The 25,272-nt window shown below is 49.9% G+C and overlaps 18 non-coding genes across 18 annotated transcripts; 9 read left to right on the top strand and 9 right to left on the bottom strand.

Moving 5' to 3' along the window:
- The first annotated feature begins 1,078 nt into the window (after positions 1–1,078).
- Trnav-cac (transfer RNA valine (anticodon CAC)) lies at positions 1,079–1,151 on the top strand. Its single transcript has one exon. It is a non-coding gene; the product is annotated as a tRNA-Val (tRNA).
- A 601-nt stretch (positions 1,152–1,752) lies between these two features.
- Trnap-ugg (transfer RNA proline (anticodon UGG)) lies at positions 1,753–1,824 on the bottom strand. The gene has a single exon. It is a non-coding gene; the product is annotated as a tRNA-Pro (tRNA).
- Positions 1,825–3,781: 1,957 nt separating this feature from the next.
- Positions 3,782–3,854, top strand: Trnav-uac (transfer RNA valine (anticodon UAC)). The gene has a single exon. It is a non-coding gene; the product is annotated as a tRNA-Val (tRNA).
- A 601-nt stretch (positions 3,855–4,455) lies between these two features.
- Trnap-ugg (transfer RNA proline (anticodon UGG)) lies at positions 4,456–4,527 on the bottom strand. Its single transcript has one exon. It is a non-coding gene; the product is annotated as a tRNA-Pro (tRNA).
- Positions 4,528–6,483: 1,956 nt separating this feature from the next.
- Trnav-uac (transfer RNA valine (anticodon UAC)) lies at positions 6,484–6,556 on the top strand. The gene has a single exon. It is a non-coding gene; the product is annotated as a tRNA-Val (tRNA).
- Positions 6,557–7,157: 601 nt separating this feature from the next.
- Positions 7,158–7,229, bottom strand: Trnap-ugg (transfer RNA proline (anticodon UGG)). Its single transcript has one exon. It is a non-coding gene; the product is annotated as a tRNA-Pro (tRNA).
- A 1,956-nt stretch (positions 7,230–9,185) lies between these two features.
- Positions 9,186–9,258, top strand: Trnav-uac (transfer RNA valine (anticodon UAC)). Its single transcript has one exon. It is a non-coding gene; the product is annotated as a tRNA-Val (tRNA).
- A 601-nt stretch (positions 9,259–9,859) lies between these two features.
- Trnap-ugg (transfer RNA proline (anticodon UGG)) lies at positions 9,860–9,931 on the bottom strand. The gene has a single exon. It is a non-coding gene; the product is annotated as a tRNA-Pro (tRNA).
- A 1,956-nt stretch (positions 9,932–11,887) lies between these two features.
- Trnav-uac (transfer RNA valine (anticodon UAC)) lies at positions 11,888–11,960 on the top strand. Its single transcript has one exon. It is a non-coding gene; the product is annotated as a tRNA-Val (tRNA).
- Positions 11,961–12,561: 601 nt separating this feature from the next.
- Trnap-ugg (transfer RNA proline (anticodon UGG)) lies at positions 12,562–12,633 on the bottom strand. The gene has a single exon. It is a non-coding gene; the product is annotated as a tRNA-Pro (tRNA).
- A 1,956-nt stretch (positions 12,634–14,589) lies between these two features.
- Trnav-uac (transfer RNA valine (anticodon UAC)) lies at positions 14,590–14,662 on the top strand. Its single transcript has one exon. It is a non-coding gene; the product is annotated as a tRNA-Val (tRNA).
- A 601-nt stretch (positions 14,663–15,263) lies between these two features.
- Trnap-ugg (transfer RNA proline (anticodon UGG)) lies at positions 15,264–15,335 on the bottom strand. Its single transcript has one exon. It is a non-coding gene; the product is annotated as a tRNA-Pro (tRNA).
- Positions 15,336–17,289: 1,954 nt separating this feature from the next.
- Positions 17,290–17,362, top strand: Trnav-uac (transfer RNA valine (anticodon UAC)). The gene has a single exon. It is a non-coding gene; the product is annotated as a tRNA-Val (tRNA).
- A 601-nt stretch (positions 17,363–17,963) lies between these two features.
- On the bottom strand, positions 17,964–18,035 carry Trnap-ugg (transfer RNA proline (anticodon UGG)). The gene has a single exon. It is a non-coding gene; the product is annotated as a tRNA-Pro (tRNA).
- Positions 18,036–19,989: 1,954 nt separating this feature from the next.
- On the top strand, positions 19,990–20,062 carry Trnav-uac (transfer RNA valine (anticodon UAC)). Its single transcript has one exon. It is a non-coding gene; the product is annotated as a tRNA-Val (tRNA).
- Positions 20,063–20,663: 601 nt separating this feature from the next.
- On the bottom strand, positions 20,664–20,735 carry Trnap-ugg (transfer RNA proline (anticodon UGG)). The gene has a single exon. It is a non-coding gene; the product is annotated as a tRNA-Pro (tRNA).
- A 1,955-nt stretch (positions 20,736–22,690) lies between these two features.
- On the top strand, positions 22,691–22,763 carry Trnav-uac (transfer RNA valine (anticodon UAC)). The gene has a single exon. It is a non-coding gene; the product is annotated as a tRNA-Val (tRNA).
- A 601-nt stretch (positions 22,764–23,364) lies between these two features.
- Trnap-ugg (transfer RNA proline (anticodon UGG)) lies at positions 23,365–23,436 on the bottom strand. The gene has a single exon. It is a non-coding gene; the product is annotated as a tRNA-Pro (tRNA).
- Positions 23,437–25,272: the final 1,836 nt, after the last annotated feature.

Raw genomic sequence — 25,272 nt, 5'->3', positions numbered from 1 at the left:
TGCGAAAGCAAAACTTCGAGAAGACCAGCTCTGAAGCCATCGGCGAGCTAGGAATTATTCCGCACAAGAAGCGATCATATAGGAAGAGCGAGCCGAGGCTGTCGCTCGACCACACAATAAATTTTTGCTTAATCCCAATTTGCAGTACCGGTTCGACACTAGAATACTGCGCCTCGGTTCTTCCAAAAGCGATAGTAATAAGCACGTCGACTGCAGTGTCATTTGGCGTAGTGAGTCAGACATGGAGAGGATATGGGGCGGGTGGAATATGCAACGACAGGGGCATTGCAGGGCGGCCGCCGGCTCCTTGCGCTGTGGCGCACCGGTGGCGGCGGCGGCCTGGCTGGGCTGCTGGTGCCTCCATGTAGAGCTGCCGCCAAGCCCAGGCAAAGTGCCGCTAACGAAGCGATTGCCTTTGGTGACATCTTTTGCAATAACGACTGCGCGAATCGACGGTATCTCGTAAGGAAGGAAAGAGCAGCAGCTGCCGCCGAGCCCAGGCGCCGTGCCGAACACGCAGAAGGTCCCCGGCTCGATTGCGGGCGGAAACCCGTTTTCGTCGCACCCAGCAAGACACTTGCAACGATCTCTACTGTGACCATTTAAATCAACTTCAAACGTTCCATCAGCAGGGTGCACATGGCTCAAATGAAACATGAAACGGTTTCAGAACTGGTTGTCGGATTTTAGCGCTGACTTGGAGGCCTGGAAATGCGCGAAACAGCCGCCGCCATGCGATTTGTTACCACACCGTTGTACAAAACGCAAGGGCTCGTCCGGGATTTTTTTTACCCGGGACCTCCTGCACCCGAAGCAGGAATCATACCCCTAGGCCAACGAGCCTATTCGTTCCGAAAACGCACTGCATGTGAATGACGCCACCTTTGATGGTCTCACCATGTAGGGCTGCAGCTCAGCCAGCGTTCTCCCTGTCTGTCGCGGTTGGATTGTTTCCATCGACGTCTTTTACTACAGGAACTTCACGAATCGGAGGGAGCTCGTAGCCGATGCCCTTGCTAACACAGAAGAGAAACTGTTGCTATTACGATTCTCCGGGTGGTACATGAAAAGAACCGTCGTTTCCGTGGTGTAGCGGTTATCACGTCTGCTTCACACGCAGAAGGTCCCCGGTTCGATCCCGGGCGGGAACACAACAATTTTAATCTATATTTCGGATTTCATTTCCGAGATGACCTCACGTCCGCGTATGCAGAGACAAGCAATGTTGTATGCTAGACGGATAGGGCGTCATTTTACTGTCAAATACTGTTGCTCTCTTATTGCACCGGTATTTGGTAACTGAGAACGCCCCTAGCTTCATTATGGCTGGCAAAATTTATAATCCGGTTCTTCAGGGCTACTTCAAGTGCGCTTGCTACTGGCTTTCCTGAGCTCACCCTACTCGCCTTGTCACAGCTCTGTCAAAGTGTGATGCTAACTAATAATGAGAAACTCTTAGCCACGCTCAATCTTACATGCCACCCCTTGGTTGTTGCCGTCGCTAGTAAGATGAGGGTAGACTGTCGCACAATTAAGCTGAATCTCCACTCACGGTGCACATATCCCGCAAAGACAACCTTGTTTTCCGTTGCATGCAAAATTACCGTCTGCCTTTCTACCGAATTACACCTACGTACTTTACTGGTGCCGCATTCTTGTTATATCCACGTGCTATAACGGGCGTCAACTCTTCATTGAGGAGCTGCAACCGGGGCTGAGTTCCACCTACTCTTCAGCACGGTCAAAATGGCAGGGCTCGTCCGGGATTTGAACCCGGGACCTCCTGCACCCAAAGCAGGAATCATACCCCTAGACCAACGAGCCACCTGGCTGGAGCAGTCAAGTTAATCCCAAGTAGTGGGCCTCGCAGGGAACACAAACTTTCACGCGAATTCGCAAGATAAACGCTTTCTGCAGGCAGCACTCACCACTGATGAGAAGAATATTAAAGGCAACGAATAAAAAGCGAAATAACTTCATCGAGCACTGCTTATGAACAGCCGGCAGTGCCTCAGTTTCGGTATGTGGTTTCTCAGGGTAAAGAGAAGGCGAATGCACTAAACAAAAGAACATCGGGAAACCAAGCACCAACTCATAACGAAAAGATTGCACAATATACTGCAAGCAAAATTTCCAGAAGACGGATACTGAAGACGCCGCAGACAAAAGAATTATTCTATGCAGTAACGAGTATCTAGGAAGCGTGAATTGCATGTGCTGCTCCACCACACAACTTCTTTTGATACTGTTTTACTTATTCTAAATTTTCATTACCTGATCGTCTCTAAAATACTGTGCGGTTATCACCTGGTTTCCAACAGCGATAGTAGTAAGTAAATCGACTACAAAGTCTTTCAAAGTAGGTCAGACACAAAAAAAAAAAAAAAAAATCGGAGCTGCGTGTAGCTCATGTCATTCTGCTTTCAATCGTGAATCTCCGGCTGGGAGTAGTGGCGTACTTCTGTAATCCAAGCTTCTGGGAGGCCGTTGTGTGGGAGAGATCTGGAAACAACTACAGATTCGACCGTTCCACGAGCTCAGGAACGGCCGCGAGGCCGTCATCGAGCTCTGCAGATCGACAGATGATAGTGTGGAAATTTCGGCAAGCGGTGGCTAAGGGTTAAGAGAAGCCAAACGCACTAAACACAAGAAAGTCGGGAAACCGAAGCACACAACTCATAACGAAAAGATTGCGGAATGCAGTGCGAAAGCAAAACTTCGAGAAGACCAGCTCTGAAGCCATCGGCGAGCTAGGAATTATTCCGCACAAGAAGCGATCATATAGGAAGAGCGAGCCGAGGCTGTCGCTCGACCACACAATAAATTTTTGCTTAATCCCAATTTGCAGTACCGGTTCGACACTAGAATACTGCGCCTCGGTTCTTCCAAAAGCGATAGTAATAAGCACGTCGACTGCAGTGTCATTTGGCGTAGTGAGTCAGACATGGAGAGGATATGGGGCGGGTGGAATATGCAACGACAGGGGCATTGCAGGGCGGCCGCCGGCTCCTTGCGCTGTGGCGCACCGGTGGCGGCGGCGGCCTGGCTGGGCTGCTGGTGCCTCCATGTAGAGCTGCCGCCGAGCCCAGGCAAAGTGCCGCTAACGAAGCGATTGCCTTTGGTGACATCTTTTGCAATAACGACTGCGCGAATCGACGGTATCTCGTAAGGAAGGAAAGAGCAGCAGCTGCCGCCGAGCCCAGGCGCCGTGCCGAACACGCAGAAGGTCCCCGGCTCGATTGCGGGCGGAAACCCGTTTTCGTCGCACCCAGCAAGACACTTGCTACGATCTCTACTGTGACCATTTAAATCAACTTCAAACGTTCCATCAGCAGGGTGCACATGGCTCAAATGAAACATGAAACGGTTTCAGAACTGGTTGTCGGATTTTAGCGCTGACTTGGAGGCCTGGAAATGCGCGAAACAGCCGCCGCCATGCGATTTGTTACCACACCGTTGTACAAAACGCAAGGGCTCGTCCGGGATTTTTTTTACCCGGGACCTCCTGCACCCGAAGCAGGAATCATACCCTTAGACCAACGAGCCTATTCGTTCCGAAAACGCACTGCATGTGAATGACGCCACCTTTGATGGTCTCACCATGTAGGGCTGCAGCTCAGCCAGCGTTCTCCCTGTCTGTCGCGGTTGGATTGTTTCCATCGACGTCTTTTACTACAGGAACTTCACGAATCGGAGGGAGCTCGTAGCCGATGCCCTTGCTAACACAGAAGAGAAACTGTTGCTATTACGAGTCTCCGGGTGGTACATGAAAAGAACCGTCGTTTCCGTGGTGTAGCGGTTATCACGTCTGCTTTACACGCAGAAGGTCCCCGGTTCGATCCCGGGCGGGAACACAACAATTTTAATCTATATTTCGGATTTCATTTCCGAGATGACCTCACGTCCGCGTATGCAGAGACAAGCAATGTTGTATGCTAGACGGATAGGGCGTCATTTTACTGTCAAATACTGTTGCTCTCTTATTGCAGCGGATTTTGGTAACTGAGAACGCCCCTAGCTTCATTATGGCTGGCAAAATTTATAATCCGGTTCTTCAGGGCTACTTCAAGTGCGCTTGCTACTGGCTTTCCTGAGCTCACCCTACTCGCCTTGTCACAGCTCTGTCAAAGTGTGATGCTAACTAATAATGAGAAACTCTTAGCCACGCTCAATCTTACATGCCACCCCTTGGTTGTTGCCGTCGCTAGTAAGATGAGGGTAGACTGTCGCACAATTAAGCTGAATCTCCACTCACGGTGCACATATCCCGCAAAGACAACCTTGTTTTCCGTTGCATGCAAAATTACCGTCTGCCTTTCTACCGAATTACACCTACGTACTTTACTGGTGCCGCATTCTTGTTATATCCACGTGCTATAACGGGCGTCAACTCTTCATTGAGGAGCTGCAACCGGGGCTGAGTTCCACCTACTCTTCAGCACGGTCAAAATGGCAGGGCTCGTCCGGGATTTGAACCCGGGACCTCCTGCACCCAAAGCAGGAATCATACCCCTAGACCAACGAGCCACCTGGCTGGAGCAGTCAAGTTAATCCCAAGTAGTGGGCCTCGCAGGGAACACAAACTTTCACGCGAATTCGCAAGATAAACGCTTTCTGCAGGCAGCACTCACCACTGATGAGAAGAATATTAAAGGCAACGAATAAAAAGCGAAATAACTTCATCGAGCACTGCTTATGAACAGCCGGCAGTGCCTCAGTTTCGGTATGTGGTTTCTCAGGGTAAAGAGAAGGCGAATGCACTAAACAAAAGAACATCGGGAAACCAAGCACCAACTCATAACGAAAAGATTGCACAATATACTGCAAGCAAAATTTCCAGAAGACGGATACTGAAGACGCCGCAGACAAAAGAATTATTCTATGCAGTAACGAGTATCTAGGAAGCGTGAATTGCATGTGCTGCTCCACCACACAACTTCTTTTGATACTGTTTTACTTATTCTAAATTTTCATTACCTGATCGTCTCTAAAATACTGTGCGGTTATCACCTGGTTTCCAACAGCGATAGTAGTAAGTAAATCGACTACAAAGTCTTTCAAAGTAGGTCAGACACAAAAAAAAAAAAAAAAATCGGAGCTGCGTGTAGCTCATGTCATTCTGCTTTCAATCGTGAATCTCCGGCTGGGAGTAGTGGCGTACTTCTGTAATCCAAGCTTCTGGGAGGCCGTTGTGTGGGAGAGATCTGGAAACAACTACAGATTCGACCGTTCCACGAGCTCAGGAACGGCCGCGAGGCCGTCATCGAGCTCTGCAGATCGACAGATGATAGTGTGGAAATTTCGGCAAGCGGTGGCTAAGGGTTAAGAGAAGCCAAACGCACTAAACACAAGAAAGTCGGGAAACCGAAGCACACAACTCATAACGAAAAGATTGCGGAATGCAGTGCGAAAGCAAAACTTCGAGAAGACCAGCTCTGAAGCCATCGGCGAGCTAGGAATTATTCCGCACAAGAAGCGATCATATAGGAAGAGCGAGCCGAGGCTGTCGCTCGACCACACAATAAATTTTTGCTTAATCCCAATTTGCAGTACCGGTTCGACACTAGAATACTGCGCCTCGGTTCTTCCAAAAGCGATAGTAATAAGCACGTCGACTGCAGTGTCATTTGGCGTAGTGAGTCAGACATGGAGAGGATATGGGGCGGGTGGAATATGCAACGACAGGGGCATTGCAGGGCGGCCGCCGGCTCCTTGCGCTGTGGCGCACCGGTGGCGGCGGCGGCCTGGCTGGGCTGCTGGTGCCTCCATGTAGAGCTGCCGCCGAGCCCAGGCAAAGTGCCGCTAACGAAGCGATTGCCTTTGGTGACATCTTTTGCAATAACGACTGCGCGAATCGACGGTATCTCGTAAGGAAGGAAAGAGCAGCAGCTGCCGCCGAGCCCAGGCGCCGTGCCGAACACGCAGAAGGTCCCCGGCTCGATTGCGGGCGGAAACCCGTTTTCGTCGCACCCAGCAAGACACTTGCTACGATCTCTACTGTGACCATTTAAATCAACTTCAAACGTTCCATCAGCAGGGTGCACATGGCTCAAATGAAACATGAAACGGTTTCAGAACTGGTTGTCGGATTTTAGCGCTGACTTGGAGGCCTGGAAATGCGCGAAACAGCCGCCGCCATGCGATTTGTTACCACACCGTTGTACAAAACGCAAGGGCTCGTCCGGGATTTTTTTTACCCGGGACCTCCTGCACCCGAAGCAGGAATCATACCCCTAGACCAACGAGCCTATTCGTTCCGAAAACGCACTGCATGTGAATGACGCCACCTTTGATGGTCTCACCATGTAGGGCTGCAGCTCAGCCAGCGTTCTCCCTGTCTGTCGCGGTTGGATTGTTTCCATCGACGTCTTTTACTACAGGAACTTCACGAATCGGAGGGAGCTCGTAGCCGATGCCCTTGCTAACACAGAAGAGAAACTGTTGCTATTACGAGTCTCCGGGTGGTACATGAAAAGAACCGTCGTTTCCGTGGTGTAGCGGTTATCACGTCTGCTTTACACGCAGAAGGTCCCCGGTTCGATCCCGGGCGGGAACACAACAATTTTAATCTATATTTCGGATTTCATTTCCGAGATGACCTCACGTCCGCGTATGCAGAGACAAGCAATGTTGTATGCTAGACGGATAGGGCGTCATTTTACTGTCAAATACTGTTGCTCTCTTATTGCAGCGGATTTTGGTAACTGAGAACGCCCCTAGCTTCATTATGGCTGGCAAAATTTATAATCCGGTTCTTCAGGGCTACTTCAAGTGCGCTTGCTACTGGCTTTCCTGAGCTCACCCTACTCGCCTTGTCACAGCTCTGTCAAAGTGTGATGCTAACTAATAATGAGAAACTCTTAGCCACGCTCAATCTTACATGCCACCCCTTGGTTGTTGCCGTCGCTAGTAAGATGAGGGTAGACTGTCGCACAATTAAGCTGAATCTCCACTCACGGTGCACATATCCCGCAAAGACAACCTTGTTTTCCGTTGCATGCAAAATTACCGTCTGCCTTTCTACCGAATTACACCTACGTACTTTACTGGTGCCGCATTCTTGTTATATCCACGTGCTATAACGGGCGTCAACTCTTCATTGAGGAGCTGCAACCGGGGCTGAGTTCCACCTACTCTTCAGCACGGTCAAAATGGCAGGGCTCGTCCGGGATTTGAACCCGGGACCTCCTGCACCCAAAGCAGGAATCATACCCCTAGACCAACGAGCCACCTGGCTGGAGCAGTCAAGTTAATCCCAAGTAGTGGGCCTCGCAGGGAACACAAACTTTCACGCGAATTCGCAAGATAAACGCTTTCTGCAGGCAGCACTCACCACTGATGTGAAGAATATTAAAGGCAACGAATAAAAAGCGAAATAACTTCATCGAGCACTGCTTATGAACAGCCGGCAGTGCCTCAGTTTCGGTATGTGGTTTCTCAGGGTAAAGAGAAGGCGAATGCACTAAACAAAAGAACATCGGGAAACCAAGCACCAACTCATAACGAAAAGATTGCACAATATACTGCAAGCAAAATTTCCAGAAGACGGATACTGAAGACGCCGCAGACAAAAGAATTATTCTATGCAGTAACGAGTATCTAGGAAGCGTGAATTGCATGTGCTGCTCCACCACACAACTTCTTTTGATACTGTTTTACTTATTCTAAATTTTCATTACCTGATCGTCTCTAAAATACTGTGCGGTTATCACCTGGTTTCCAACAGCGATAGTAGTAAGTAAATCGACTACAAAGTCTTTCAAAGTAGGTCAGACACAAAAAAAAAAAAAAAAATCGGAGCTGCGTGTAGCTCATGTCATTCTGCTTTCAATCGTGAATCTCCGGCTGGGAGTAGTGGCGTACTTCTGTAATCCAAGCTTCTGGGAGGCCGTTGTGTGGGAGAGATCTGGAAACAACTACAGATTCGACCGTTCCACGAGCTCAGGAACGGCCGCGAGGCCGTCATCGAGCTCTGCAGATCGACAGATGATAGTGTGGAAATTTCGGCAAGCGGTGGCTAAGGGTTAAGAGAAGCCAAACGCACTAAACACAAGAAAGTCGGGAAACCGAAGCACACAACTCATAACGAAAAGATTGCGGAATGCAGTGCGAAAGCAAAACTTCGAGAAGACCAGCTCTGAAGCCATCGGCGAGCTAGGAATTATTCCGCACAAGAAGCGATCATATAGGAAGAGCGAGCCGAGGCTGTCGCTCGACCACACAATAAATTTTTGCTTAATCCCAATTTGCAGTACCGGTTCGACACTAGAATACTGCGCCTCGGTTCTTCCAAAAGCGATAGTAATAAGCACGTCGACTGCAGTGTCATTTGGCGTAGTGAGTCAGACATGGAGAGGATATGGGGCGGGTGGAATATGCAACGACAGGGGCATTGCAGGGCGGCCGCCGGCTCCTTGCGCTGTGGCGCACCGGTGGCGGCGGCGGCCTGGCTGGGCTGCTGGTGCCTCCATGTAGAGCTGCCGCCGAGCCCAGGCAAAGTGCCGCTAACGAAGCGATTGCCTTTGGTGACATCTTTTGCAATAACGACTGCGCGAATCGACGGTATCTCGTAAGGAAGGAAAGAGCAGCAGCTGCCGCCGAGCCCAGGCGCCGTGCCGAACACGCAGAAGGTCCCCGGCTCGATTGCGGGCGGAAACCCGTTTTCGTCGCACCCAGCAAGACACTTGCTACGATCTCTACTGTGACCATTTAAATCAACTTCAAACGTTCCATCAGCAGGGTGCACATGGCTCAAATGAAACATGAAACGGTTTCAGAACTGGTTGTCGGATTTTAGCGCTGACTTGGAGGCCTGGAAATGCGCGAAACAGCCGCCGCCATGCGATTTGTTACCACACCGTTGTACAAAACGCAAGGGCTCGTCCGGGATTTTTTTTACCCGGGACCTCCTGCACCCGAAGCAGGAATCATACCCCTAGACCAACGAGCCTATTCGTTCCGAAAACGCACTGCATGTGAATGACGCCACCTTTGATGGTCTCACCATGTAGGGCTGCAGCTCAGCCAGCGTTCTCCCTGTCTGTCGCGGTTGGATTGTTTCCATCGACGTCTTTTACTACAGGAACTTCACGAATCGGAGGGAGCTCGTAGCCGATGCCCTTGCTAACACAGAAGAGAAACTGTTGCTATTACGAGTCTCCGGGTGGTACATGGAAAGAACCGTCGTTTCCGTGGTGTAGCGGTTATCACGTCTGCTTTACACGCAGAAGGTCCCCGGTTCGATCCCGGGCGGGAACACAACAATTTTAATCTATATTTCGGATTTCATTTCCGAGATGACCTCACGTCCGCGTATGCAGAGACAAGCAATGTTGTATGCTAGACGGATAGGGCGTCATTTTACTGTCAAATACTGTTGCTCTCTTATTGCAGCGGATTTTGGTAACTGAGAACGCCCCTAGCTTCATTATGGCTGGCAAAATTTATAATCCGGTTCTTCAGGGCTACTTCAAGTGCGCTTGCTACTGGCTTTCCTGAGCTCACCCTACTCGCCTTGTCACAGCTCTGTCAAAGTGTGATGCTAACTAATAATGAGAAACTCTTAGCCACGCTCAATCTTACATGCCACCCCTTGGTTGTTGCCGTCGCTAGTAAGATGAGGGTAGACTGTCGCACAATTAAGCTGAATCTCCACTCACGGTGCACATATCCCGCAAAGACAACCTTGTTTTCCGTTGCATGCAAAATTACCGTCTGCCTTTCTACCGAATTACACCTACGTACTTTACTGGTGCCGCATTCTTGTTATATCCACGTGCTATAACGGGCGTCAACTCTTCATTGAGGAGCTGCAACCGGGGCTGAGTTCCACCTACTCTTCAGCACGGTCAAAATGGCAGGGCTCGTCCGGGATTTGAACCCGGGACCTCCTGCACCCAAAGCAGGAATCATACCCCTAGACCAACGAGCCACCTGGCTGGAGCAGTCAAGTTAATCCCAAGTAGTGGGCCTCGCAGGGAACACAAACTTTCACGCGAATTCGCAAGATAAACGCTTTCTGCAGGCAGCACTCACCACTGATGTGAAGAATATTAAAGGCAACGAATAAAAAGCGAAATAACTTCATCGAGCACTGCTTATGAACAGCCGGCAGTGCCTCAGTTTCGGTATGTGGTTTCTCAGGGTAAAGAGAAGGCGAATGCACTAAACAAAAGAACATCGGGAAACCAAGCACCAACTCATAACGAAAAGATTGCACAATATACTGCAAGCAAAATTTCCAGAAGACGGATACTGAAGACGCCGCAGACAAAAGAATTATTCTATGCAGTAACGAGTATCTAGGAAGCGTGAATTGCATGTGCTGCTCCACCACACAACTTCTTTTGATACTGTTTTACTTATTCTAAATTTTCATTACCTGATCGTCTCTAAAATACTGTGCGGTTATCACCTGGTTTCCAACAGCGATAGTAGTAAGTAAATCGACTACAAAGTCTTTCAAAGTAGGTCAGACACAAAAAAAAAAAAAAAAATCGGAGCTGCGTGTAGCTCATGTCATTCTGCTTTCAATCGTGAATCTCCGGCTGGGAGTAGTGGCGTACTTCTGTAATCCAAGCTTCTGGGAGGCCGTTGTGTGGGAGAGATCTGGAAACAACTACAGATTCGACCGTTCCACGAGCTCAGGAACGGCCGCGAGGCCGTCATCGAGCTCTGCAGATCGACAGATGATAGTGTGGAAATTTCGGCAAGCGGTGGCTAAGGGTTAAGAGAAGCCAAACGCACTAAACACAAGAAAGTCGGGAAACCGAAGCACACAACTCATAACGAAAAGATTGCGGAATGCAGTGCGAAAGCAAAACTTCGAGAAGACCAGCTCTGAAGCCATCGGCGAGCTAGGAATTATTCCGCACAAGAAGCGATCATATAGGAAGAGCGAGCCGAGGCTGTCGCTCGACCACACAATAAATTTTTGCTTAATCCCAATTTGCAGTACCGGTTCGACACTAGAATACTGCGCCTCGGTTCTTCCAAAAGCGATAGTAATAAGCACGTCGACTGCAGTGTCATTTGGCGTAGTGAGTCAGACATGGAGAGGATATGGGGCGGGTGGAATATGCAACGACAGGGGCATTGCAGGGCGGCCGCCGGCTCCTTGCGCTGTGGCGCACCGGTGGCGGCGGCGGCCTGGCTGGGCTGCTGGTGCCTCCATGTAGAGCTGCCGCCGAGCCCAGGCAAAGTGCCGCTAACGAAGCGATTGCCTTTGGTGACATCTTTTGCAATAACGACTGCGCGAATCGACGGTATCTCGTAAGGAAGGAAAGAGCAGCAGCTGCCGCCGAGCCCAGGCGCCGTGCCGAACACGCAGAAGGTCCCCGGCTCGATTGCGGGCGGAAACCCGTTTTCGTCGCACCCAGCAAGACACTTGCTACGATCTCTACTGTGACCATTTAAATCAACTTCAAACGTTCCATCAGCAGGGTGCACATGGCTCAAATGAAACATGAAACGGTTTCAGAACTGGTTGTCGGATTTTAGCGCTGACTTGGAGGCCTGGAAATGCGCGAAACAGCCGCCGCCATGCGATTTGTTACCACACCGTTGTACAAAACGCAAGGGCTCGTCCGGGATTTTTTTTACCCGGGACCTCCTGCACCCGAAGCAGGAATCATACCCCTAGACCAACGAGCCTATTCGTTCCGAAAACGCACTGCATGTGAATGACGCCACCTTTGATGGTCTCACCATGTAGGGCTGCAGCTCAGCCAGCGTTCTCCCTGTCTGTCGCGGTTGGATTGTTTCCATCGACGTCTTTTACTACAGGAACTTCACGAATCGGAGGGAGCTCGTAGCCGATGCCCTTGCTAACACAGAAGAGAAACTGTTGCTATTACGAGTCTCCGGGTGGTACATGGAAAGAACCGTCGTTTCCGTGGTGTAGCGGTTATCACGTCTGCTTTACACGCAGAAGGTCCCCGGTTCGATCCCGGGCGGGAACACAACAATTTTAATCTATATTTCGGATTTCATTTCCGAGATGACCTCACGTCCGCGTATGCAGAGACAAGCAATGTTGTATGCTAGACGGATAGGGCGTCATTTTACTGTCAAATACTGTTGCTCTCTTATTGCAGCGGATTTTGGTAACTGAGAACGCCCCTAGCTTCATTATGGCTGGCAAAATTTATAATCCGGTTCTTCAGGGCTACTTCAAGTGCGCTTGCTACTGGCTTTCCTGAGCTCACCCTACTCGCCTTGTCACAGCTCTGTCAAAGTGTGATGCTAACTAATAATGAGAAACTCTTAGCCACGCTCAATCTTACATGCCACCCCTTGGTTGTTGCCGTCGCTAGTAAGATGAGGGTAGACTGTCGCACAATTAAGCTGAATCTCCACTCACGGTGCACATATCCCGCAAAGACAACCTTGTTTTCCGTTGCATGCAAAATTACCGTCTGCCTTTCTACCGAATTACACCTACGTACTTTACTGGTGCCGCATTCTTGTTATATCCACGTGCTATAACGGGCGTCAACTCTTCATTGAGGAGCTGCAACCGGGGCTGAGTTCCACCTACTCTTCAGCACGGTCAAAATGGCAGGGCTCGTCCGGGATTTGAACCCGGGACCTCCTGCACCCAAAGCAGGAATCATACCCCTAGACCAACGAGCCACCTGGCTGGAGCAGTCAAGTTAATCCCAAGTAGTGGGCCTCGCAGGGAACACAAACTTTCACGCGAATTCGCAAGATAAACGCTTTCTGCAGGCAGCACTCACCACTGATGAGAAGAATATTAAAGGCAACGAATAAAAAGCGAAATAACTTCATCGAGCACTGCTTATGAACAGCCGGCAGTGCCTCAGTTTCGGTATGTGGTTTCTCAGGGTAAAGAGAAGGCGAATGCACTAAACAAAAGAACATCGGGAAACCAAGCACCAACTCATAACGAAAAGATTGCACAATATACTGCAAGCAAAATTTCCAGAAGACGGATACTGAAGACGCCGCAGACAAAAGAATTATTCTATGCAGTAACGAGTATCTAGGAAGCGTGAATTGCATGTGCTGCTCCACCACACAACTTCTTTTGATACTGTTTTACTTATTCTAAATTTTCATTACCTGATCGTCTCTAAAATACTGTGCGGTTATCACCTGGTTTCCAACAGCGATAGTAGTAAGTAAATCGACTACAAAGTCTTTCAAAGTAGGTCAGACACAAAAAAAAAAAAAAAAATCGGAGCTGCGTGTAGCTCATGTCATTCTGCTTTCAATCGTGAATCTCCGGCTGGGAGTAGTGGCGTACTTCTGTAATCCAAGCTTCTGGGAGGCCGTTGTGTGGGAGAGATCTGGAAACAACTACAGATTCGACCGTTCCACGAGCTCAGGAACGGCCGCGAGGCCGTCATCGAGCTCTGCAGATCGACAGATGATAGTGTGGAAATTTCGGCAAGCGGTGGCTAAGGGTTAAGAGAAGCCAAACGCACTAAACACAAGAAAGTCGGGAAACCGAAGCACACAACTCATAACGAAAAGATTGCGGAATGCAGTGCGAAAGCAAAACTTCGAGAAGACCAGCTCTGAAGCCATCGGCGAGCTAGGAATTATTCCGCACAAGAAGCGATCATATAGGAAGAGCGAGCCGAGGCTGTCGCTCGACCACACAATAAATTTTTGCTTAATCCCAATTTGCAGTACCGGTTCGACACTAGAATACTGCGCCTCGGTTCTTCCAAAAGCGATAGTAATAAGCACGTCGACTGCAGTGTCATTTGGCGTAGTGAGTCAGACATGGAGAGGATATGGGGCGGGTGGAATATGCAACGACAGGGGCATTGCAGGGCGGCCGCCGGCTCCTTGCGCTGTGGCGCACCGGTGGCGGCGGCGGCCTGGCTGGGCTGCTGGTGCCTCCATGTAGAGCTGCCGCCGAGCCCAGGCAAAGTGCCGCTAACGAAGCGATTGCCTTTGGTGACATCTTTTGCAATAACGACTGCGCGAATCGACGGTATCTCGTAAGGAAGGAAAGAGCAGCAGCTGCCGCCGAGCCCAGGCGCCGTGCCGAACACGCAGAAGGTCCCCGGCTCGATTGCGGGCGGAAACCCGTTTTCGTCGCACCCAGCAAGACACTTGCTACGATCTCTACTGTGACCATTTAAATCAACTTCAAACGTTCCATCAGCAGGGTGCACATGGCTCAAATGAAACATGAAACGGTTTCAGAACTGGTTGTCGGATTTTAGCGCTGACTTGGAGGCCTGGAAATGCGCGAAACAGCCGCCGCCATGCGATTTGTTACCACACCGTTGTACAAAACGCAAGGGCTCGTCCGGGATTTTTTTTACCCGGGACCTCCTGCACCCGAAGCAGGAATCATACCCCTAGACCAACGAGCCTATTCGTTCCGAAAACGCACTGCATGTGAATGACGCCACCTTTGATGGTCTCACCATGTAGGGCTGCAGCTCAGCCAGCGTTCTCCCTGTCTGTCGCGGTTGGATTGTTTCCATCGACGTCTTTTACTACAGGAACTTCACGAATCGGAGGGAGCTCGTAGCCGATGCCCTTGCTAACACAGAAGAGAAACTGTTGCTATTACGAGTCTCCGGGTGGTACATGAAAAGAACCGTCGTTTCCGTGGTGTAGCGGTTATCACGTCTGCTTTACACGCAGAAGGTCCCCGGTTCGATCCCGGGCGGGAACACAACAATTTTAATCTATGTTTCGGATTTCATTTCCGAGATGACCTCACGTCCGCGTATGCAGAGACAAGCAATGTTGTATGCTAGACGGATAGGGCGTCATTTTACTGTCAAATACTGTTGCTCTCTTATTGCAGCGGATTTTGGTAACTGAGAACGCCCCTAGCTTCATTATGGCTGGCAAAATTTATAATCCGGTTCTTCAGGGCTACTTCAAGTGCGCTTGCTACTGGCTTTCCTGAGCTCACCCTACTCGCCTTGTCACAGCTCTGTCAAAGTGTGATGCTAACTAATAATGAGAAACTCTTAGCCACGCTCAATCTTACATGCCACCCCTTGGTTGTTGCCGTCGCTAGTAAGATGAGGGTAGACTGTCGCACAATTAAGCTGAATCTCCACTCACGGTGCACATATCCCGCAAAGACAACCTTGTTTTCCGTTGCATGCAAAATTACCGTCTGCCTTTCTACCGAATTACACCTACGTACTTTACTGGTGCCGCATTCTTGTTATATCCACGTGCTATAACGGGCGTCAACTCTTCATTGAGGAGCTGCAACCGGGGCTGAGTTCCACCTACTCTTCAGCACGGTCAAAATGGCAGGGCTCGTCCGGGATTTGAACCCGGGACCTCCTGCACCCAAAGCAGGAATCATACCCCTAGACCAACGAGCCACCTGGCTGGAGCAGTCAAGTTAATCCCAAGTAGTGGGCCTCGCAGGGAACACAAACTTTCACGCGAATTCGCAAGATAAACGCTTTCTGCAGGCAGCACTCACCACTGATGAGAAGAATATTAAAGGCAACGAATAAAAAGCGAAATAACTTCATCGAGCACTGCTTATGAACAGCCGGCAGTGCCTCAGTTTCGGTATGTGGTTTCTCAGGGTAAAGAGAAGGCGAATGCACTAAACAAAAGAACATCGGGAAACCAAGCACCAACTCATAACGAAAAGATTGCACAATATACTGCAAGCAAAATTTCCAGAAGACGGATACTGAAGACGCCGCAGACAAAAGAATTATTCTATGCAGTAACGAGTATCTAGGAAGCGTGAATTGCATGTGCTGCTCCACCACACAACTTCTTTTGATACTGTTTTACTTATTCTAAATTTTCATTACCTGATCGTCTCTAAAATACTGTGCGGTTATCACCTGGTTTCCAACAGCGATAGTAGTAAGTAAATCGACTACAAAGTCTTTCAAAGTAGGTCAGACACAAAAAAAAAAAAAAATCGGAGCTGCGTGTAGCTCATGTCATTCTGCTTTCAATCGTGAATCTCCGGCTGGGAGTAGTGGCGTACTTCTGTAATCCAAGCTTCTGGGAGGCCGTTGTGTGGGAGAGATCTGGAAACAACTACAGATTCGACCGTTCCACGAGCTCAGGAACGGCCGCGAGGCCGTCATCGAGCTCTGCAGATCGACAGATGATAGTGTGGAAATTTCGGCAAGCGGTGGCTAAGGGTTAAGAGAAGCCAAACGCACTAAACACAAGAAAGTCGGGAAACCGAAGCACACAACTCATAACGAAAAGATTGCGGAATGCAGTGCGAAAGCAAAACTTCGAGAAGACCAGCTCTGAAGCCATCGGCGAGCTAGGAATTATTCCGCACAAGAAGCGATCATATAGGAAGAGCGAGCCGAGGCTGTCGCTCGACCACACAATAAATTTTTGCTTAATCCCAATTTGCAGTACCGGTTCGACACTAGAATACTGCGCCTCGGTTCTTCCAAAAGCGATAGTAATAAGCACGTCGACTGCAGTGTCATTTGGCGTAGTGAGTCAGACATGGAGAGGATATGGGGCGGGTGGAATATGCAACGACAGGGGCATTGCAGGGCGGCCGCCGGCTCCTTGCGCTGTGGCGCACCGGTGGCGGCGGCGGCCTGGCTGGGCTGCTGGTGCCTCCATGTAGAGCTGCCGCCGAGCCCAGGCAAAGTGCCGCTAACGAAGCGATTGCCTTTGGTGACATCTTTTGCAATAACGACTGCGCGAATCGACGGTATCTCGTAAGGAAGGAAAGAGCAGCAGCTGCCGCCGAGCCCAGGCGCCGTGCCGAACACGCAGAAGGTCCCCGGCTCGATTGCGGGCGGAAACCCGTTTTCGTCGCACCCAGCAAGACACTTGCTACGATCTCTACTGTGACCATTTAAATCAACTTCAAACGTTCCATCAGCAGGGTGCACATGGCTCAAATGAAACATGAAACGGTTTCAGAACTGGTTGTCGGATTTTAGCGCTGACTTGGAGGCCTGGAAATGCGCGAAACAGCCGCCGCCATGCGATTTGTTACCACACCGTTGTACAAAACGCAAGGGCTCGTCCGGGATTTTTTTTACCCGGGACCTCCTGCACCCGAAGCAGGAATCATACCCCTAGACCAACGAGCCTATTCGTTCCGAAAACGCACTGCATGTGAATGACGCCACCTTTGATGGTCTCACCATGTAGGGCTGCAGCTCAGCCAGCGTTCTCCCTGTCTGTCGCGGTTGGATTGTTTCCATCGACGTCTTTTACTACAGGAACTTCACGAATCGGAGGGAGCTCGTAGCCGATGCCCTTGCTAACACAGAAGAGAAACTGTTGCTATTACGAGTCTCCGGGTGGTACATGAAAAGAACCGTCGTTTCCGTGGTGTAGCGGTTATCACGTCTGCTTTACACGCAGAAGGTCCCCGGTTCGATCCCGGGCGGGAACACAACAATTTTAATCTATGTTTCGGATTTCATTTCCGAGATGACCTCACGTCCGCGTATGCAGAGACAAGCAATGTTGTATGCTAGACGGATAGGGCGTCATTTTACTGTCAAATACTGTTGCTCTCTTATTGCAGCGGATTTTGGTAACTGAGAACGCCCCTAGCTTCATTATGGCTGGCAAAATTTATAATCCGGTTCTTCAGGGCTACTTCAAGTGCGCTTGCTACTGGCTTTCCTGAGCTCACCCTACTCGCCTTGTCACAGCTCTGTCAAAGTGTGATGCTAACTAATAATGAGAAACTCTTAGCCACGCTCAATCTTACATGCCACCCCTTGGTTGTTGCCGTCGCTAGTAAGATGAGGGTAGACTGTCGCACAATTAAGCTGAATCTCCACTCACGGTGCACATATCCCGCAAAGACAACCTTGTTTTCCGTTGCATGCAAAATTACCGTCTGCCTTTCTACCGAATTACACCTACGTACTTTACTGGTGCCGCATTCTTGTTATATCCACGTGCTATAACGGGCGTCAACTCTTCATTGAGGAGCTGCAACCGGGGCTGAGTTCCACCTACTCTTCAGCACGGTCAAAATGGCAGGGCTCGTCCGGGATTTGAACCCGGGACCTCCTGCACCCAAAGCAGGAATCATACCCCTAGACCAACGAGCCACCTGGCTGGAGCAGTCAAGTTAATCCCAAGTAGTGGGCCTCGCAGGGAACACAAACTTTCACGCGAATTCGCAAGATAAACGCTTTCTGCAGGCAGCACTCACCACTGATGAGAAGAATATTAAAGGCAACGAATAAAAAGCGAAATAACTTCATCGAGCACTGCTTATGAACAGCCGGCAGTGCCTCAGTTTCGGTATGTGGTTTCTCAGGGTAAAGAGAAGGCGAATGCACTAAACAAAAGAACATCGGGAAACCAAGCACCAACTCATAACGAAAAGATTGCACAATATACTGCAAGCAAAATTTCCAGAAGACGGATACTGAAGACGCCGCAGACAAAAGAATTATTCTATGCAGTAACGAGTATCTAGGAAGCGTGAATTGCATGTGCTGCTCCACCACACAACTTCTTTTGATACTGTTTTACTTATTCTAAATTTTCATTACCTGATCGTCTCTAAAATACTGTGCGGTTATCACCTGGTTTCCAACAGCGATAGTAGTAAGTAAATCGACTACAAAGTCTTTCAAAGTAGGTCAGACACAAAAAAAAAAAAAAATCGGAGCTGCGTGTAGCTCATGTCATTCTGCTTTCAATCGTGAATCTCCGGCTGGGAGTAGTGGCGTACTTCTGTAATCCAAGCTTCTGGGAGGCCGTTGTGTGGGAGAGATCTGGAAACAACTACAGATTCGACCGTTCCACGAGCTCAGGAACGGCCGCGAGGCCGTCATCGAGCTCTGCAGATCGACAGATGATAGTGTGGAAATTTCGGCAAGCGGTGGCTAAGGGTTAAGAGAAGCCAAACGCACTAAACACAAGAAAGTCGGGAAACCGAAGCACACAACTCATAACGAAAAGATTGCGGAATGCAGTGCGAAAGCAAAACTTCGAGAAGACCAGCTCTGAAGCCATCGGCGAGCTAGGAATTATTCCGCACAAGAAGCGATCATATAGGAAGAGCGAGCCGAGGCTGTCGCTCGACCACACAATAAATTTTTGCTTAATCCCAATTTGCAGTACCGGTTCGACACTAGAATACTGCGCCTCGGTTCTTCCAAAAGCGATAGTAATAAGCACGTCGACTGCAGTGTCATTTGGCGTAGTGAGTCAGACATGGAGAGGATATGGGGCGGGTGGAATATGCAACGACAGGGGCATTGCAGGGCGGCCGCCGGCTCCTTGCGCTGTGGCGCACCGGTGGCGGCGGCGGCCTGGCTGGGCTGCTGGTGCCTCCATGTAGAGCTGCCGCCGAGCCCAGGCAAAGTGCCGCTAACGAAGCGATTGCCTTTGGTGACATCTTTTGCAATAACGACTGCGCGAATCGACGGTATCTCGTAAGGAAGGAAAGAGCAGCAGCTGCCGCCGAGCCCAGGCGCCGTGCCGAACACGCAGAAGGTCCCCGGCTCGATTGCGGGCGGAAACCCGTTTTCGTCGCACCCAGCAAGACACTTGCTACGATCTCTACTGTGACCATTTAAATCAACTTCAAACGTTCCATCAGCAGGGTGCACATGGCTCAAATGAAACATGAAACGGTTTCAGAACTGGTTGTCGGATTTTAGCGCTGACTTGGAGGCCTGGAAATGCGCGAAACAGCCGCCGCCATGCGATTTGTTACCACACCGTTGTACAAAACGCAAGGGCTCGTCCGGGATTTTTTTTACCCGGGACCTCCTGCACCCGAAGCAGGAATCATACCCCTAGACCAACGAGCCTATTCGTTCCGAAAACGCACTGCATGTGAATGACGCCACCTTTGATGGTCTCACCATGTAGGGCTGCAGCTCAGCCAGCGTTCTCCCTGTCTGTCGCGGTTGGATTGTTTCCATCGACGTCTTTTACTACAGGAACTTCACGAATCGGAGGGAGCTCGTAGCCGATGCCCTTGCTAACACAGAAGAGAAACTGTTGCTATTACGAGTCTCCGGGTGGTACATGAAAAGAACCGTCGTTTCCGTGGTGTAGCGGTTATCACGTCTGCTTTACACGCAGAAGGTCCCCGGTTCGATCCCGGGCGGGAACACAACAATTTTAATCTATATTTCGGATTTCATTTCCGAGATGACCTCACGTCCGCGTATGCAGAGACAAGCAATGTTGTATGCTAGACGGATAGGGCGTCATTTTACTGTCAAATACTGTTGCTCTCTTATTGCAGCGGATTTTGGTAACTGAGAACGCCCCTAGCTTCATTATGGCTGGCAAAATTTATAATCCGGTTCTTCAGGGCTACTTCAAGTGCGCTTGCTACTGGCTTTCCTGAGCTCACCCTACTCGCCTTGTCACAGCTCTGTCAAAGTGTGATGCTAACTAATAATGAGAAACTCTTAGCCACGCTCAATCTTACATGCCACCCCTTGGTTGTTGCCGTCGCTAGTAAGATGAGGGTAGACTGTCGCACAATTAAGCTGAATCTCCACTCACGGTGCACATATCCCGCAAAGACAACCTTGTTTTCCGTTGCATGCAAAATTACCGTCTGCCTTTCTACCGAATTACACCTACGTACTTTACTGGTGCCGCATTCTTGTTATATCCACGTGCTATAACGGGCGTCAACTCTTCATTGAGGAGCTGCAACCGGGGCTGAGTTCCACCTACTCTTCAGCACGGTCAAAATGGCAGGGCTCGTCCGGGATTTGAACCCGGGACCTCCTGCACCCAAAGCAGGAATCATACCCCTAGACCAACGAGCCACCTGGCTGGAGCAGTCAAGTTAATCCCAAGTAGTGGGCCTCGCAGGGAACACAAACTTTCACGCGAATTCGCAAGATAAACGCTTTCTGCAGGCAGCACTCACCACTGATGAGAAGAATATTAAAGGCAACGAATAAAAAGCGAAATAACTTCATCGAGCACTGCTTATGAACAGCCGGCAGTGCCTCAGTTTCGGTATGTGGTTTCTCAGGGTAAAGAGAAGGCGAATGCACTAAACAAAAGAACATCGGGAAACCAAGCACCAACTCATAACGAAAAGATTGCACAATATACTGCAAGCAAAATTTCCAGAAGACGGATACTGAAGACGCCGCAGACAAAAGAATTATTCTATGCAGTAACGAGTATCTAGGAAGCGTGAATTGCATGTGCTGCTCCACCACACAACTTCTTTTGATACTGTTTTACTTATTCTAAATTTTCATTACCTGATCGTCTCTAAAATACTGTGCGGTTATCACCTGGTTTCCAACAGCGATAGTAGTAAGTAAATCGACTACAAAGTCTTTCAAAGTAGGTCAGACACAAAAAAAAAAAAAAAATCGGAGCTGCGTGTAGCTCATGTCATTCTGCTTTCAATCGTGAATCTCCGGCTGGGAGTAGTGGCGTACTTCTGTAATCCAAGCTTCTGGGAGGCCGTTGTGTGGGAGAGATCTGGAAACAACTACAGATTCGACCGTTCCACGAGCTCAGGAACGGCCGCGAGGCCGTCATCGAGCTCTGCAGATCGACAGATGATAGTGTGGAAATTTCGGCAAGCGGTGGCTAAGGGTTAAGAGAAGCCAAACGCACTAAACACAAGAAAGTCGGGAAACCGAAGCACACAACTCATAACGAAAAGATTGCGGAATGCAGTGCGAAAGCAAAACTTCGAGAAGACCAGCTCTGAAGCCATCGGCGAGCTAGGAATTATTCCGCACAAGAAGCGATCATATAGGAAGAGCGAGCCGAGGCTGTCGCTCGACCACACAATAAATTTTTGCTTAATCCCAATTTGCAGTACCGGTTCGACACTAGAATACTGCGCCTCGGTTCTTCCAAAAGCGATAGTAATAAGCACGTCGACTGCAGTGTCATTTGGCGTAGTGAGTCAGACATGGAGAGGATATGGGGCGGGTGGAATATGCAACGACAGGGGCATTGCAGGGCGGCCGCCGGCTCCTTGCGCTGTGGCGCACCGGTGGCGGCGGCGGCCTGGCTGGGCTGCTGGTGCCTCCATGTAGAGCTGCCGCCGAGCCCAGGCAAAGTGCCGCTAACGAAGCGATTGCCTTTGGTGACATCTTTTGCAATAACGACTGCGCGAATCGACGGTATCTCGTAAGGAAGGAAAGAGCAGCAGCTGCCGCCGAGCCCAGGCGCCGTGCCGAACACGCAGAAGGTCCCCGGCTCGATTGCGGGCGGAAACCCGTTTTCGTCGCACCCAGCAAGACACTTGCTACGATCTCTACTGTGACCATTTAAATCAACTTCAAACGTTCCATCAGCAGGGTGCACATGGCTCAAATGAAACATGAAACGGTTTCAGAACTGGTTGTCGGATTTTAGCGCTGACTTGGAGGCCTGGAAATGCGCGAAACAGCCGCCGCCATGCGATTTGTTACCACACCGTTGTACAAAACGCAAGGGCTCGTCCGGGATTTTTTTTACCCGGGACCTCCTGCACCCGAAGCAGGAATCATACCCCTAGACCAACGAGCCTATTCGTTCCGAAAACGCACTGCATGTGAATGACGCCACCTTTGATGGTCTCACCATGTAGGGCTGCAGCTCAGCCAGCGTTCTCCCTGTCTGTCGCGGTTGGATTGTTTCCATCGACGTCTTTTACTACAGGAACTTCACGAATCGGAGGGAGCTCGTAGCCGGTGCCCTTGCTAACACAGAAGAGAAACTGTTGCTATTACGAGTCTCCGGGTGGTACATGAAAAGAACCGTCGTTTCCGTGGTGTAGCGGTTATCACGTCTGCTTTACACGCAGAAGGTCCCCGGTTCGATCCCGGGCGGGAACACAACAATTTTAATCTATATTTCGGATTTCATTTCCGAGATGACCTCACGTCCGCGTATGCAGAGACAAGCAATGTTGTATGCTAGACGGATAGGGCGTCATTTTACTGTCAAATACTGTTGCTCTCTTATTGCAGCGGATTTTGGTAACTGAGAACGCCCCTAGCTTCATTATGGCTGGCAAAATTTATAATCCGGTTCTTCAGGGCTACTTCAAGTGCGCTTGCTACTGGCTTTCCTGAGCTCACCCTACTCGCCTTGTCACAGCTCTGTCAAAGTGTGATGCTAACTAATAATGAGAAACTCTTAGCCACGCTCAATCTTACATGCCACCCCTTGGTTGTTGCCGTCGCTAGTAAGATGAGGGTAGACTGTCGCACAATTAAGCTGAATCTCCACTCACGGTGCACATATCCCGCAAAGACAACCTTGTTTTCCGTTGCATGCAAAATTACCGTCTGCCTTTCTACCGAATTACACCTACGTACTTTACTGGTGCCGCATTCTTGTTATATCCACGTGCTATAACGGGCGTCAACTCTTCATTGAGGAGCTGCAACCGGGGCTGAGTTCCACCTACTCTTCAGCACGGTCAAAATGGCAGGGCTCGTCCGGGATTTGAACCCGGGACCTCCTGCACCCAAAGCAGGAATCATACCCCTAGACCAACGAGCCACCTGGCTGGAGCAGTCAAGTTAATCCCAAGTAGTGGGCCTCGCAGGGAACACAAACTTTCACGCGAATTCGCAAGATAAACGCTTTCTGCAGGCAGCACTCACCACTGATGAGAAGAATATTAAAGGCAACGAATAAAAAGCGAAATAACTTCATCGAGCACTGCTTATGAACAGCCGGCAGTGCCTCAGTTTCGGTATGTGGTTTCTCAGGGTAAAGAGAAGGCGAATGCACTAAACAAAAGAACATCGGGAAACCAAGCACCAACTCATAACGAAAAGATTGCACAATATACTGCAAGCAAAATTTCCAGAAGACGGATACTGAAGACGCCGCAGACAAAAGAATTATTCTATGCAGTAACGAGTATCTAGGAAGCGTGAATTGCATGTGCTGCTCCACCACACAACTTCTTTTGATACTGTTTTACTTATTCTAAATTTTCATTACCTGATCGTCTCTAAAATACTGTACGGTTATCACCTGGTTTCCAACAGCGATAGTAGTAAGTAAATCGACTACAAAGTCTTTCAAAGTAGGTCAGACACAAAAAAAAAAAAAAAATCGGAGCTGCGTGTAGCTCATGTCATTCTGCTTTCAATCGTGAATCTCCGGCTGGGAGTAGTGGCGTACTTCTGTAATCCAAGCTTCTGGGAGGCCGTTGTGTGGGAGAGATCTGGAAACAACTACAGATTCGACCGTTCCACGAGCTCAGGAACGGCCGCGAGGCCGTCATCGAGCTCTGCAGATCGACAGATGATAGTGTGGAAATTTCGGCAAGCGGTGGCTAAGGGTTAAGAGAAGCCAAACGCACTAAACACAAGAAAGTCGGGAAACCGAAGCACACAACTCATAACGAAAAGATTGCGGAATGCAGTGCGAAAGCAAAACTTCGAGAAGACCAGCTCTGAAGCCATCGGCGAGCTAGGAATTATTCCGCACAAGAAGCGATCATATAGGAAGAGCGAGCCGAGGCTGTCGCTCGACCACACAATAAATTTTTGCTTAATCCCAATTTGCAGTACCGGTTCGACACTAGAATACTGCGCCTCGGTTCTTCCAAAAGCGATAGTAATAAGCACGTCGACTGCAGTGTCATTTGGCGTAGTGAGTCAGACATGGAGAGGATATGGGGCGGGTGGAATATGCAACGACAGGGGCATTGCAGGGCGGCCGCCGGCTCCTTGCGCTGTGGCGCACCGGTGGCGGCGGCGGCCTGGCTGGGCTGCTGGTGCCTCCATGTAGAGCTGCCGCCGAGCCCAGGCAAAGTGCCGCTAACGAAGCGATTGCCTTTGGTGACATCTTTTGCAATAACGACTGCGCGAATCGACGGTATCTCGTAAGGAAGGAAAGAGCAGCAGCTGCCGCCGAGCCCAGGCGCCGTGCCGAACACGCAGAAGGTCCCCGGCTCGATTGCGGGCGGAAACCCGTTTTCGTCGCACCCAGCAAGACACTTGCTACGATCTCTACTGTGACCATTTAAATCAACTTCAAACGTTCCATCAGCAGGGTGCACATCGCTCAAATGAAACATGAAACGGTTTCAGAACTGGTTGTCGGATTTTAGCGCTGACTTGGAGGCCTGGAAATGCGCGAAACAGCCGCCGCCATGCGATTTGTTACCACACCGTTGTACAAAACGCAAGGGCTCGTCCGGGATTTTTTTTACCCGGGACCTCCTGCACCCGAAGCAGGAATCATACCCCTAGGCCAACGAGCCTATTCGTTCCGAAAACGCACTGCATGTGAATGACGCCACCTTTGATGGTCTCACCATGTAGGGCTGCAGCTCAGCCAGCGTTCTCCCTGTCTGTCGCGGTTGGATTGTTTCCATCG

The sequence above is a fragment of the Schistocerca serialis genome, chromosome 2, assembly GCF_023864345.2.
Source record: "Schistocerca serialis cubense isolate TAMUIC-IGC-003099 chromosome 2, iqSchSeri2.2, whole genome shotgun sequence".
In the NCBI taxonomy this organism is placed as follows: domain Eukaryota; kingdom Metazoa; phylum Arthropoda; class Insecta; order Orthoptera; family Acrididae; genus Schistocerca; species Schistocerca serialis.
The sequence above is the reverse complement of the archived record's forward strand: the minus strand, read 5'-3'. Positions and strand labels throughout refer to the sequence as shown.